Source organism: Diabrotica virgifera, chromosome 1 (genome assembly GCF_917563875.1).
Source record: "Diabrotica virgifera virgifera chromosome 1, PGI_DIABVI_V3a".
Classification (NCBI taxonomy): Eukaryota; Metazoa; Arthropoda; class Insecta; order Coleoptera; family Chrysomelidae; genus Diabrotica; species Diabrotica virgifera.
In genome coordinates, this window is record NC_065443.1 from 141,352,866 (window position 1) to 141,368,057 (window position 15,192).

The following is a 15,192-nucleotide window of genomic DNA, read 5'->3' on the forward strand; positions in this document are numbered from 1 at the left end:
AATAAAGTGCAAAGTAAGTAAAATTCTGCTGTTTTAGGATTTTACTATATACTTTATTTATTATCTATATAAAAATAAGATTTGTGTAAATAATAAAGTCGCCAATACAATAATTACAGATTATCTAGTAATATTATTACATAGCATCTTTTCAGTTGAACTTATAGCAATCGAAAAAACTCTAACATAGGGCTTTTCATTCACAGTCATTTGTTTCGAGCTTCTGTCATGTGTCACATAATATTAATATATCTACGTCATACGTTATTGGTATTGCCAATGATACAAACCAAAGACGTATGACGCAGATATATATTAATATTATGTGACACATGACAGAAGCTCGAAACAAATGACAATCGATGAAAAGCCCTATTGATTAAAGACAAATAAAAAGCTGTGATAGTAAAGGCTGTATGACACTATACATTTTCTTGTATCATTTCTAATATCGTTTCTGATATGTCAAAAAAATGCATAGTGTCATACACAGATACAAGAAACGATATCAGAAACGATACAAGAATTTGTGTCAGGCACAGATTATTGTACAAGAACTGCGCCAATTTCTGCGCAAAGAGCAAAAACGTAAAACCAGCTGGTAAAACATCTAATATGTCAAAATTACTTACTCATAATATAATGGCGGCTGAAATGAAAATGGGATAATGTATTGATGAATTTATTTGTGTTTTTGTAGGTATTATTTATAAATCTTTTATTGATACTTAATATACCGTTTGGTATGGACTACTGTTCTACTAATAACCATATATTTAGCTCCTAGTAAAGTTCAAACTATAAATTTAGGTTTCATGGTGCATAATTTTTTAATAGACGAAAATACAATAGTTCCTAATTTGGATCAAACTGAAGATAATTCTAATGCAAATATTTTAGCACAAATATCAAAACAAAATAAAAACACAAATAATCAACCTCAGTCAACGTAAAATTCTGGTTAACATTAAAATGTTGAATTATATAAAAGTTTATAAATTTTATAAAATATTTAAAATCAGCTGTGTCTGTAGATGCAGTACTACCATAACGTGACACAGGGTGACAAACAAAATTTCGACCAATCACTTGCCGAAGTTCATACAATTTTCGATACAAGAACTTGCATAGTGTCATACAGGGCACAAATGTACGTACAAGAAATGATACAAGAAAATGTATACAAGAAACGATATCAGAAACGATATTAGAAATGATACAAGAAAATGCATAGTGTCATACAGCCTTAAGAGATTCCAGAATATATGCAACTGAAAATACAGATATACAAGTCCACCGAAATAATAAAGCTGTGATACAGGCTCCAGAATATATGCAACTAAAAATACAGATATACAACATACAAGTCCACAGTACTATTATAGGAAAAATATATAATTTGTCTAAAATGGAAGTGGTAACTATTTATATGGGTAAAGGGTAGGTATATATTTTTTTGTATAAATATATAATATGTATTATAATTCCATAACAAAACGTCAACCTGGTAACAAATGTAAATTAGTGTTTTGTATTATAATGTAATGTTTATTATTATTAATTAAAGTACTTATTTGAAATGACAAATATCGCGATAATAATGTGTTTTATTTATCAAACCGACAAACGCAGAAATTAAAAAAAATTGCTATTTGTAATAAGTATAAATAATTTACATAAAACTGTCAGAACATTAATAATTAATTAAAAGAAATATATGTGAATCTAAAGTGAATCGCTCTTCCCGCATTTGCGCTATGTTCAAAAGTCTTTCACGTGCTACAATAGTTGTAGGCATTTTAATATTTTAAAAAATACAAAATGAACACAAAAATAACGTACTGACGAAGTAAACACTTTTCAGTAACTAAAAGCATTTCAGGTACATTCATTTCTAATAATAAAAAGAAATATAATATAATAAAAAGAAAGTCATAAAATGTATATCTGCGGAACATCTGTGCAATCTGGCAAACGCAAATTTAAACGTTCTCACTCTATTGCCAAATCTACTCAGTAACCTATCAGGACAATTGCCACAAAACAATTTCAAATAATTAACTGCAATTAATATCAAAACAAACAACAAATATTTATTCGTTCGTATTTTACATACATTAAAAAATAGCAAAATCCACAAAATAATGTAAAAAAGATAGTTTTCAAAGCTTTCTCTCTATATTTGAAGCGTGCAACATATTATACATTATATACATTATATTCACATGGCAACACTGTCAAACTTCAATTCAACGTTCTGTGAAAATCTAATGTGGCTAACTTCTCGGACCATCCAATTTAATGAAGTCCATAATATTAATATATTATAATACATGCAATAAGCTAATATTTATATATTATTTACTAATTTATTTCAAATTTATTATATTGTGTTCATGTTTTAATGAAATTTGAAATTAGCGCGATAATTCGATGAAATAAAATTATTTTGACATAATATTTAAAAGTCAGATCAGTAGACAATTAAAATGGTTTTGAATCGTCGTAGTAACCCATTATATTGAAAGTTTGGTTTTGACAACCTTGTCAAAGAATTAATTTGTGTATTTTCACTTCTAAATAAAAATTGATATAACTCTATTTTTTGTGGCTTTTTTTCCAAACGTACGGCCCGAGAAAAAATATTGTTCCTAACTCATGCAGAAAGTGTCTTCCCCGCACTCGACTGCTTGCCCACGGCAACGGCAGTCTCGTGCGTGAAAGTATCACTTTCCGCACTAGTTAGGAAAATAACTATTTTCTACGGGTAACGGTTAAAAAGTTATTCTATTTGTTTATAAGAAAGCAAAAAATCAACTGTTTTTGCAAAATAATTTTACAATGTTTAAAATTACTTTTTGTCATTTTTTTTAATTAAGTTAATAAGTAGTATAAATGTTCTTCTTTCATAAACTGTCCGAAGTACATAGTACTGTAACCTCATAATTTTCTTATAGTGTTGCAAAAAAAATGAATTTGGGATAAACAAATTAAATAACTTTTAAACTATTTTGCCAATTGTTTTGAAATTTAGGGTATGATTTAAGCACCGGAAGTCTGAGCATTCCGTGTAATAAGGAGGTTCTAAGTTAATTTTTACATGAGTTATGAATATTTATAAAAACTCAAAATTTATGATTTATTTTTCAATTTTCTAAGCAACCAATATGGACAGACATATTCGGCGAACGCCATATTGAAGTTTTTTATACGATTTATGAGTTTCCTACCCTCAAATTTGTTTAAAATGTTTAACTTTTTGGTAATATATGAAAAAAGTGAAAATTTACCGTTTTTTTATCTTCATTTGAAGAGTACAGGGGAAAAACAAGGAATGTCACATTTTATACATATTGAGATAAACACCAATAAAGGTTTATTCTTATGATACCTAAAAACTACTTATAGTCGGAGAGATAGAAGCGGATTTTGTGCGTGATAAGTAATATGGAAAAACTATACGGGAATATGTTGAATTAGTTGTGTACATGACTTTCACCAACGGCCGGAAACCAGAGTTGGGGCCGAGGGTAGTTATAGGGGGTCAAAGTTGCGGATTTTATTATTTTTTTATGACGCTCATGATCGAGATAGTGCACCAAAATTTGGGAATAAGTAGGTCATGACGTAACTAAGTAAAATCTCTAGGGGCGTAACGCTGCGTGGCCGACAAAGGGGTGGGGGTAGGGGTGAATATAAAAAGTATAAGGGGTTTTTTGCGACGTTCGTGATTGAGATAGTGGACCAAAATTTGGGAATAAGTAGATCATGACATTACTAAGTAAAATCCCCAGAGCCGGAAACCAGAGTTGGGGATGAGGGTAGTTATAAGGGGTCAAAGTCGCCGTTTTTATTATTTTTTTTTGTGACGCTCATGATCGAAAGAGTGCACCAAAATTTGGGAATAAGTAGGTCATGACGTAACTAAGTAAAATATCCAGGTGTAGCACGCTGCGTGGCCGACAAAGGGGTGGGGCAGGGGTGAATACAAAAAATATTAGGGTTTTTTTTGCGACGTTCGTGATTGAGAGAGTACACCAAAATTTGGGAATAAGTAGACCATGACATAACTAAGTAAAATCCTCAGAGCCGGAAACCAGAGTTGGGCATGACGGTAGTTATAAGGGGTCAAAATCGCCGTTTTTATTATTTTTTTTGTGACGCTCATGATCAAGATAGTGCACCAAAAGTTGGGAATAAGTAGGTCATGAGGTAACTAAGGACAATCTCCAGGGGTGGAACGCTGCGTGGCCGGCAAAGGGGTAGGGGTAGGTGTGAATATAAAAAATATAATGGGTTTTTTGCGACGTGCTAGATTGAGATAGTGCACCAAAATTTGGGAATAAGTAGACCATGACTTAGCTAAGTAAAATCCCCAGAGCCGGAAACCAGAGTTGGAGATGAGGGTAGTTTTAAGGTAAGGGGCCAAAGTCGCAGTGTGTATTATTTTTTTTTTGGGTCTCGGCACAACATTTGTCCCCCACGCAGCGTTCCGCCCCTGGAGATTTTACTTAGTAATGTCATGATCTACTTATTCCCAAATTTTGGTGCACTATCTCGATCACGAACGGCAAAAAAAACCCCATATATTTTTATACTCACCCCTGCCTACCACCCCTTTGTACCCCAAGCAGCGTTCCGCCCCTTAAGATTTTACTTAGTTACGTCATAACCTACTTACTCCCAAATTTTGGTGCACTATCTCCATCATGAGCGCCACAAAAAAAAATAAGAACTGCGATTTTACCCCTTATAACTACCCTCGTCCGCCACTCTGGTTTCCGCCTCTGGGGATATTACTTAGTTATGTCATGGTCTACTTATTCCCAAATTTTGGTGCACTATCTCAATCACGAACGTCGCAAAAAACCCCTTACATTTTTTTATATTCACCCCTGCCCCACCCCTCCACGCAGCGTTCCACTCCTGGAGATTTTACTTAGTTACGTCATGACCTACTTATTCCCAAATTTTGGCGCGCTATCTCGATCATGAGCGTCACAAAAAAATAATAAAAAACGGAAGTTTGACCCCTTATAACTACCTTCCTTCCCCATTCTGGTTTCCGGCTCTGGGGATTTTAATTATTTATGTCATGGTCTACTTATACCCAAATTTTGGTGCACTATCTCAATCACGAACGTCGCAAAAAACCCCTTATATTTTTTATATTCACCCCTACCCCCACCCCTTTGTCGGCCACGCAGCGTTGAGCCCCTAGAGATTTTACTTAGGTACGTCATGACCTACTTATTCCGAAATTTTAGTGCACTATCTCGATCATGAATGTCATAAAAAAATAATAAATTCCGCGACTTTGACCCCTTATAACTACCCTCGGCCCCAACTCTGGTTTCCGGCCTTGGTGAAAGTCATGTACACAACTAATTCAACATATCCCCGTATAGTTTTTCCATATTACTTATCATGCACAAAATCCGCTCCCAGCTCTTAGACTATTAGGAGAATCTTAGCAGAATTTTAGCAATTATTATTCTATAATCTTAATATAACATGAATCTATATTAACTTATTAATTTAATGATGCACCAAAAAACTGCTAACATTCCTTATTTTTGTTCAGTGGCGTGCGGACAATCCTGGTCCTGCGAATGGATAAAAATTGTTATAAAATTTATATAGACTGATCTTTATGTTTATTGTCTTGAATCGATAGCCTAGTCGATAGTACTCAGTTTTTGCTACCACATGGCGAGAAAATCCAAAATGAATGAAAATGTGAAATTCCTTGTTTTTCCCCTGTACTCTTCATTTGTTTTATAACTATGTATATCATCAAAATCTGCTGCAGGAAACATACAGGTTATATATTATTATAGATATCCATACTACTACTCAAAAAATTTGGTTTAGGCCTGGAGGGGGATGTGTCACGAGAAAAATCTTATTTCTCTGGACAATTACAATCATTGTGGAATCATCAAATAAACAAACAAACATGCATTTGGGAAATATATCAATGGAAATAACCTGGATTTCAGAAAATGATCAAACAACAGAAATAAGAGCCAGGATAGAAATAGCAAGAAATGCTTTATAAAAATGAAAATAGTTCTCTGCAATAAAGACCTTATTTATTTTTATTTATTTATTTATTTTATTTACTGAAATATACATCCACCAGGTATAAACCCATAAAGGTGTACATAAGAAAACTACATACATTGACTGAACTCTTGATGAAAAATATAAAATAAAATAAAGAATAACCAAAAATGTTTCTGTTGTTAATACACATACACAATAATAAACAAAGACCTTAACCCCTTCCGCTCCAGGCCACTTTTTGAGATAGGGAGCTGTATACCAGCAAAAGTTTTTTAATGGAAATACATTTTACGATAGTTATGATGTATAATAGAAGAGATATTCACCAAAAAAATGTTTGAAGCAATTTGAATTTATATGACAATTTATAGTGTTTACCAGAATATCTACATAAGGATATTTGGGTGTAATAGTATATCCACCCTTGGATATCGATTGTACTACCAAAATATCCACATCTGGATACCATTAAAATGTATCTATGTCTATTATTTAATTTATAAAGTCACGGTAAATAAAAATAAAACATATATAAAAAGACAGTGAACAATGAACAAACGTCGACCTTGAGCTGTTTACATTATTCTGGGAATTGTGTAAAAAAAATGGCTAACCATGATATCGCCGTATGGATATCCATGTCCTACCGTGATCCAAATTAATCTACAGAGCACTACACCACTTTTACAGAGTGCAGTAATATCCCTATATGAATATCCGTATCTGGATATCGTGGTAAAGTTCGCCATACCTAAAAATATCCATACGTGGATACGATGGAGCGGAACAGGTTAATAAAGAAAAATAACATGGTATCAATTCGATAAGCTATTGCGTATTTCGCGTTTAAAGATGTTAAAACTAAAAAAAAATGTCCACAGATCTTAAGTTATTTACACTTCTGCACATACTCTTTATCGGGCAATAGAAATTATGTTGCGAATTAAGTCAAGCGTCCACAGACCCGCATCGTACGCAACGGATTTTAGTTTGACAATAGATAATGCGATCCGTACGATGCGGATCAGTGGACGCGGTTACATAAGTTTCTGTACAAGGCAAACTAAAATCCGTTGCGTACGATGCGTCCGATGCGTACGATGCGGGTCTGTGGACGCTTGCCTTTAGGCACCGAAATATGAAAAGTTACACCTGAACGTGACACAGCTCGTGGTACATTAAAGTCTACAAGACTAAGCAAAACATCGCTATTAATTAGGCAATTGAAAATTTTGAAGATGAATATTAGGCCGTTTATTTCACGCTGCTTACGCAGTGAATGGAATCCAAACTCAGAAAGGAGTAAATTATAGCTATAGCCTCTAACCGGATAACTGTTATATTTTTTGAGGTAACAATATCTTAAGAATCTTTTTTGAACAGATTCAAGATTAGAGACAAGTTCTGCATGATTAGGATTCCATACCACGCTGCAGTAATTAAGTTTACTACTAACTAGTCCAAAATATAAACTACGCAAATCTTCCACAGACGTTACATCTCTGCAGCTTCTAATAATATATATACTAAAGATTTGGTTGCTTTAGAGACCACAGTATTAATATAAGTTGAGAATGTTAATTTACTGTCAAATATAACACCAAGATCTTTAAGATTAGAACTGAGAGTAAGAGCTCTGAGATGCTACGTGTTTTCGATACCTACTACAATATTGATTTAAAAGCGGTACATTGAAGCAAGAACACATAAATAAGCTACAGTAATTTGAAATACATATGGTGTTACAGAAGGATGCTTAGAATAGCAAGGACACAGAAGAAAACGGAAGTATGGCGAGAAAAAAGCAAAGAATACGAAATAATAAAAACAATTGCAATAAGAAAGTTACAATATCTGGGACACGCAGGGGACAGTGAAATGAAATGCTAATACTGATAATACAGGAAAAATAAGAGGAGAAAGCAGTTAGTCCTGTCGCCAGGGGGTTTACAACGGCCTCCTTAATTCAGATGGACTTACCCAAGTTTTTTTTTGTGTATTTTGACCCGTAGAACACGAATTTTTTGGGTAACAGTTGATCCGGATGTCGATAAGTTTGTTATAAACAAAGAACTTGAGAAATTACATAACAGCGATTTTTCGCAAAACAAAACATTTTTTTTGTATTTTTTGGGTGATTCTCAGCAAAATGGGCTTACATGTTTTTTCGTAGTATGCATAGTTTTCGAGATAAACGCGGTTGAACTTTCAAAAAATCGAAAAAGTGCAATTTTTGAACCCGAATAACTTTTGATTAAAAAATAAAATAGCAATTCTACTTACTGCATTTGAAAGTTGAAGTCAAATTCTATCGGTTTGGACTATTTGCATTGCTAAAAATTAAGTTTTTATTTGTTAAAAAAAGCCATAAACACATAGTGTTTCCCGTGCCCAATGCATGCGTTTTAATGTACGTAATCTACGTAGAAAGTCTGTATGCGCGCCTACTCGTTCGATCTCAAAATGAGAAATGCATTGAAAACATCATTCAATCACTATGTGTTTATAGCTTTGTTTAACAATAAAAAAATTAATTTTTAGCAAAGTAATCAAAGCCGATAGAATTTGACTTGATCTTTCAAATACGGTAAGCAGAATTGCAATTTTATTTTTCAATCAAAAAGTATTCGGGTTCAAAAATTGCAATTTTTCGATTTTTTGCAACTTCAACCGCGTTTATGTCGAAAACTATGCATCCTACAGAAAAACTTGTACAAACATTTTTTGCTTAGAATGGCCCAAAAAATACAAAAAAATGTTTTGTTTTGCAAAAAAATCGCTGTTATGTGATTCCTCAAGTTCTTTGTTTATAACAATCTTATCGACATCCGGCTCGACTGTTACCCAAAAAATTCGTGTTCTACGGGTCAAAATACATAAAAAAAACTTGGGTAAGTCCATCTGAATTCAGGAGGCCGTTGTACCCCCACTGGCGACAGGACTAAGTATAGGAAAAGGGTGAGTGTCGTGATTGAACAATTTCAGGGACTGGTTTAAATGCAGTTCCATAGAACTTTTCAGGCCAGCGCGGTAGATATAGATAGTGATGATGATATCCAACCTCCGATGGGGAGACGATACTTGAAGTGATTTATAACGTATCTACCAAATACAAAATATTCCGCGTTTTATATTTTTTTTATTTTCTTTATATTCATCTGTATTTCTTAATAATTTAAACTGTCCTCAGTTATTTCTGTGCAGTCAGCGTAACGTAATTATTAATAACTTTATGATTGTCAATCCATGGATTATGATTGTCCTCATGTCCTCTGGTTGTTTTCTGTATATTCAGTGACGGTTTAAGGCATCATGGGGCCACAGGCGGCCTTAAGAAGTAGGCCCCTTTATATCGACCATTTACTTAAAACAAATTTACAGATATTTATGTTATTTTGGGAAGTAGTTACTCCAAAAATAAACTACGACAATGTAAAAAAGATCATTTTTCTTTTTTTTTTTTTTACATTTCGCAACAACTTCTCATTAATATTCCATAGCTAATATGCCAAAGAAAAAAAGGGATATTGTGTCGATATGTGATTTTGCCCTGGGTATGAGTGCCACCCCTTCGGGGGTGAAAAGAAATACATTCAAAATAATGGATTATTGATTAATTCTAAGTAACTTTTGTTCTATGAGTTTTTTCACTAAATCAATACTTCTTGAGTTATTTGCGAGTGAATTTGTTCATTTTTCAACAAAAAAAAAAACACCTTTTTAGAAGGTTTTTCGCAAATAACTCCAAAATTAAGGATATACTCGCAAATAACTCCTTAGAAAAAATATAGCGTATACAAAATTAAAAAAAAATGGTGTATGTATGAAGTATGTAGACCCAGTATAAGCAGAACTGGAGCTAATGAAAAGTAGATTCTTATTCGACAAAAAAGTGTTAAAAAAGTTTTATTTTTGTTTTTTTTAAACAAGTTTCAAGTATCGAAATTAAGCAAGTAAAGCTTAAAATAATGTTGATTCCTTTTTTTGACACAAAAATCTTGAACATTTATGAAAATCTTGAAAAAACTTATAAGTATATTATTATTTATAATATGATCTGTAAGTTTTACCGGTTCACAGTGCTTATATTTTAAAACATTGGGATTTTAAGTAAAACAAATTTTTTGAAATTTTGAAAAAAAATGTCTTTTTTTCAAAATAACTTAAAAATTATTAGTGGTACCCAAAATCTTGAAGAGTAAAAAATACAGGTTTTGATTTTCTGAATATTTCAGATTTTTCCTTTTTTGGAAGATAAAAATTGGTTAAGATATGACTTCAAAATTTGCATACCCTGGGTAGAGAATTTTTCATTTATTAAAAATTAATAAATAAAAATAGTCCTTGTGGGATCGGTACTCACCGGAGGGACCGCCGACGTTCCGATACAATTAGCGTCTCTTTGCAAAGACAATGACGTCGACTTTGCTAAGTAACAAGACATTTACTCAACACACACTACCCACTACACTAGGTACCTGATTGGAAAAATCCACTGTACCATGCCAATGGCCATTAGTTGTCGAGGCATTAAGCTAAATAAAAAAAAATTGCATACACTCATGATTAGTGACTTGTTCGAGCCCTTTCTATTACAGCCCTTTTATAAATAAGCACTTTATACCGATAAAACTTACAGAGCATATAAACAATAAGTAAAGTAGCTTGTGAAGCGGTAAGGATAAATTTCATTTGGGATGCTAATTAGGGGGTTATTTTCACCAGTTTTTTTTACCCAAAAAATGGGATCAACTTTATTCTGAGCGTATCTTGCTTACTTTTTATGATGGAAATTTTTTTAAAAACCAAAAATAATGCTTTTTTAAAATATTTAAACAAGTTATGATGAGTTTTCCATGAAAAGTGCTTTATTTTTTGATTATTTCACGTTGAAATATTCGATTTGGAATTTGACGAATAAGAACCTACTTTTCATTAGCTACAACTCTGCTTCTACTGGGTCTACAGACTGCACACATAGGTACACCATTTTTTCAATTTTTTAAAAGCTATAAGTATTTTTGCTAAGAATATTTTTTCGATAAAATAGGTACTTACTTTTTGAGTTATTTGCGAAAAAACATCTAAAAACGTGTTATTTTTTGTTGAAAAATGAAGATATTCACTTGCAAATAACTCGAAATGTATTGACTTGATGAAAAAACTCTATTGAACAAAAGTTGCTTTGAATTAGTAAGTTTATCCACTTCCAGACGTATTTTGACGCTATATTTTTTCACCCCCGAGAAGGGGTGGACTCAACCGTAGAGCAAAAACACACATTGGCACAATATCACTTTTTTATTTGACATGTTAGCTATGCTTATATCAAATTTCATGGCAATCCAAGCTCTTGTTTCAAATCCAAAGGTTCTTTAAAATCCGTAAGTTTTGCAATATTTTACCGTGAGTGAATGGACTATAAGACCCATCGGTGGGCAAAAATTGAAAAAAAAAACGTACCATACCAAAATAATTACCAGATTTTATCAAAATTTGCTTGCAAAATTGATTACCAAATTGAGGGAATGATTAGAACATGGAATATAAAAATGCCTTTGAAGGTAACTGCTTAATTTGTCTTGAAGTCGGTTGTATTTTTCTGATATTTGACAAAAGACAAAACAAAAAACTTAGTTTGTTTGGAAATCATAAATTAACCATTTTCTTTTTTTTTTGTCTCAGCCCTATTTGATTTTTTTAACATTTTAATTTTTTTTAAATAACTGCTTAAATAGTTAAATATTAATTAATGCATTTGTGTGGGATGCGGGCCCCATCAAGTGCCCGGGCCCTAGGCGGCCGCCTAGTCCGCCTAATGGTTAATCCGGCACTTTGTATATTCCAGTTTTCTACCGTCTTAAGCCATCCTGTTCGGACCAATGAATGAGCGTCATCGAGTCTTGTCACTATCTCCTACAGTACTAGTCATCCATCGTCCGCTATATTCACACACCAATATCAATTTAAAGTCGCAGATCTATTTTGCATTTTTATACTTTGGCTGAAAGTATTATTATATTATGATACGTTTAAAATTTTATATGGCTAACTAATATGGCTTGAACTATGAACCTAAGAAACTACTCATATCTCGAATCGAATGTGCTAGCCTGCTCAACCATGTAGTCAACCTCTTGATTTCATGCAAATATGAAGGAGTTGGTTTAATTTATGACAAGTGCGCTATTACAAGAAATATCTCACTAAATGATCAATCGCTCCGTAAATTAGTAGGTATGTAATTTGTTTTCTATTTAGAGGTCACATTCTTTCCGATAAGATACTGAATGCACAGGTGTACCTTTTTCTTTATTTAATGAATCGAATTAAGTTTTGTGAAAGTGATTATTACTACATTGTGCTGTCCTAACGTAATTGATGATAATACAGAGTTGGATAAAGTATAGCGCATATTATGATGCCATATACCTTTTGTCACTACGCTACTTCCTTTTTCACCGGAAATACTCTCAACTTACTCAGTTTAAATGAGACACACAGTATATGTTGCAGATTTTAAAATAACTTGTTACTCCTAATTTATAAGTATAGCCCGGGTTATAGATAAATGAGAAATTTAAAGAGATAGACCAATTGGTGTACAAGTGGTATTATTGTCTGGTTACAGATAAATGAGAAATTTAAAGAGATAGACCAATTGGTGTATTACCACTTTAAATACACCAATTGGTCTATCTCTTTAAATTTATCATTTATCTGTAACCGGCCAATACAGATAAATGAAAAATTTAAAGAGATAGACCAATTGGTGTATTTAAAGTGGTAATACACCAATTGGTCTATCTCTTTAAATTTCTCATTTATCGATAACCGGGCAGTACCACTTGTACACCAAATTTGTCTATCTCTTTAAATTTCTCATTTATCTATAACCGGGCTATACCAAGTTTTGTATTAAAATGAGGAATAAATCACTTTTACAGTTATAGAATAGGTAAGTTTATTTACTAAGACGGATGTGCATAACAATTTTACTGTTTGGAGACAATACTGTTTGGAGACAGGGATTAATATATAAACTGGCCCGCATTATCCCCTGCAGAAAGATAATTAACCTCATTGACAACATGCTGACCAACAGAACCTTCCAGGTTATAATGGGAAAGGAGACGAGTAGACAGATGAAACTTAACAATGGTCTTCCACAGGGTTCTGTCCTTGCCCCTTTACTTTTCAGCCTCTATATTGCTGACATGCCTGAAACCGAATCTCGGAAGTTTGGATATGCTGACGACTGGACCCTTGCAACAAGCCACCAATCTTTAGAAACTACAGAAATCACTCTCACGAATGACTTATCCATCCTCAGCGAATACCTTAAGAAATGGAGACTACAGCCAAGTACTACAAAAACTGAAGTATCAGCTTTTCATCTAAACAACAAGTTGGCAAACAGAGAATTGCGAGTGTATTTTAATAACAAGCTGTTAAAACACAATAAATACCCGAAATACCTTGGGGTTACTCTAGACAGAACGCTCACATTCAGAGAACACCTGACGAAAACAGCAGCAAAATTGAAAACACGCAACAATATAATACAGAAACTCTGCGGCACTACATGGAGGTCCACAGCATCAACATTAAGATCCTCTGCTCTTGGCCTGATATATTCGGTGGCAGAATACTGTGCTCCAGTGTGGCTAAATAGCAGGCATACCCACCTGGTCGACACCCAACTAAACCGTACTATGCGTATGATAACAGGCACAATTAAGCCTACCCCTACAATGTGGCTACCTAACTTAGTAATATAGCACCACCCAACCTACGCCGCGAACATGCATTGGTTAAAGAATATAACAAAATAATGGACAGTCGCCAGCTTCTAGTCCACAACGACATCCCCGATATTCTTGGAAACCGTCTCCGATCCAGGTTACCCCCTCTACAATCTGCTCAAGCGCTGCAGCAATCCAACTTTGACTTAAATACCCGATGGAGAGAAGATTGGGAAAGTAGGACAGATCCGCATTACCATAGTCTACCGGACATCATAGGGAAACCTGGCGAATTTGAACGTCCCCGTAAGATTTGGGCAGCCCTTAATCGAATTCGAACAAACTGTGGAAGATGCGCCGACTCCCTCCACAGATGGGGTAAACTCCCCTCGCCTTCTTGTGACTGCGGCGCTGCAAGACAGACGATCAGTCACATTGTTCAGGACTGCCCACGCAGAGCATACACAGGCGACCCTATAGACTTTGTAATGGCAACCGAAGGGTCAATCCAATATATAAAAAAATTGGACATCTGTTTGTGATGCATTGTATAATGCATAAATCTAAATATATTCTGTGATATACTTAAGCCATACGCTAAATAAAAATAAATAACAATTTTAAAAAATCATTTCAAATGTCAAAATGTTCGCAGTTCACATCCCCTGTAATGTGTAAGCCCTCCTATTAATGTAATAAAAACGTAAACTCGTTTTTTAAGTAGGTAGATAGATAGCAGGCTTCCTGACGCAGTCTAGGGAAATTGTGACGTCAGTCTCATGTAAAGAATAGGAACTACGTCACAATTTCAGTAGATCAGGGGAAACTTTATATTCTTTAATATCTGTAAACCATTGATATAAAAACACCCAGGATAGAACCTATGAGCAAAATTCTGGCGTCCAAAGTAGCTGATAAAAAGTAGCTAATAACTTGACATAACAATGGCCGACTCTTGGCTTCCGGAATAATTTCTTGATTTGCCAACAGGAATGCATTAAATTATTGCTTAATATTGCCTTAATACATATTGTTACCTGTTTTACAATGTATTTTACATTAAAATATGTCACCAAATAAAATATTTATTATTTATTAACCACAAAAACACCTGTCAACGCCAACTTCACATCAGAAATTGTAAACAGTATGTGACGTCAGTTCCGTCGCAGATCAGATGCATGTAAACTTATACACAGTTAGACCGCTTGCTGTAAACTGACTTATTTCTCGTTTTAACAAAATTTTTTCTACTAAAGTCGATATCAATTAATTAGCAGTAATACAAAGGTGTTATATAGTTCTTTTAAAATCTGCAAAAATATACAGGGTGTCCCATTTAAATTAAATAACTGAAGGGTATTTCTGGTTAAACCGG

General features: G+C 33.7%; 1 protein-coding gene across 4 annotated transcripts in view; it reads left to right on the forward strand.

Annotated features, from left to right (window-relative positions):
* Window positions 1-15,192, forward strand: part of LOC114326358 (eukaryotic translation initiation factor 4 gamma 3) — a 394,838-nt gene that overhangs the window by 154,024 nt on the left and 225,622 nt on the right. The gene's annotated exons all lie outside the window — the stretch shown is intronic.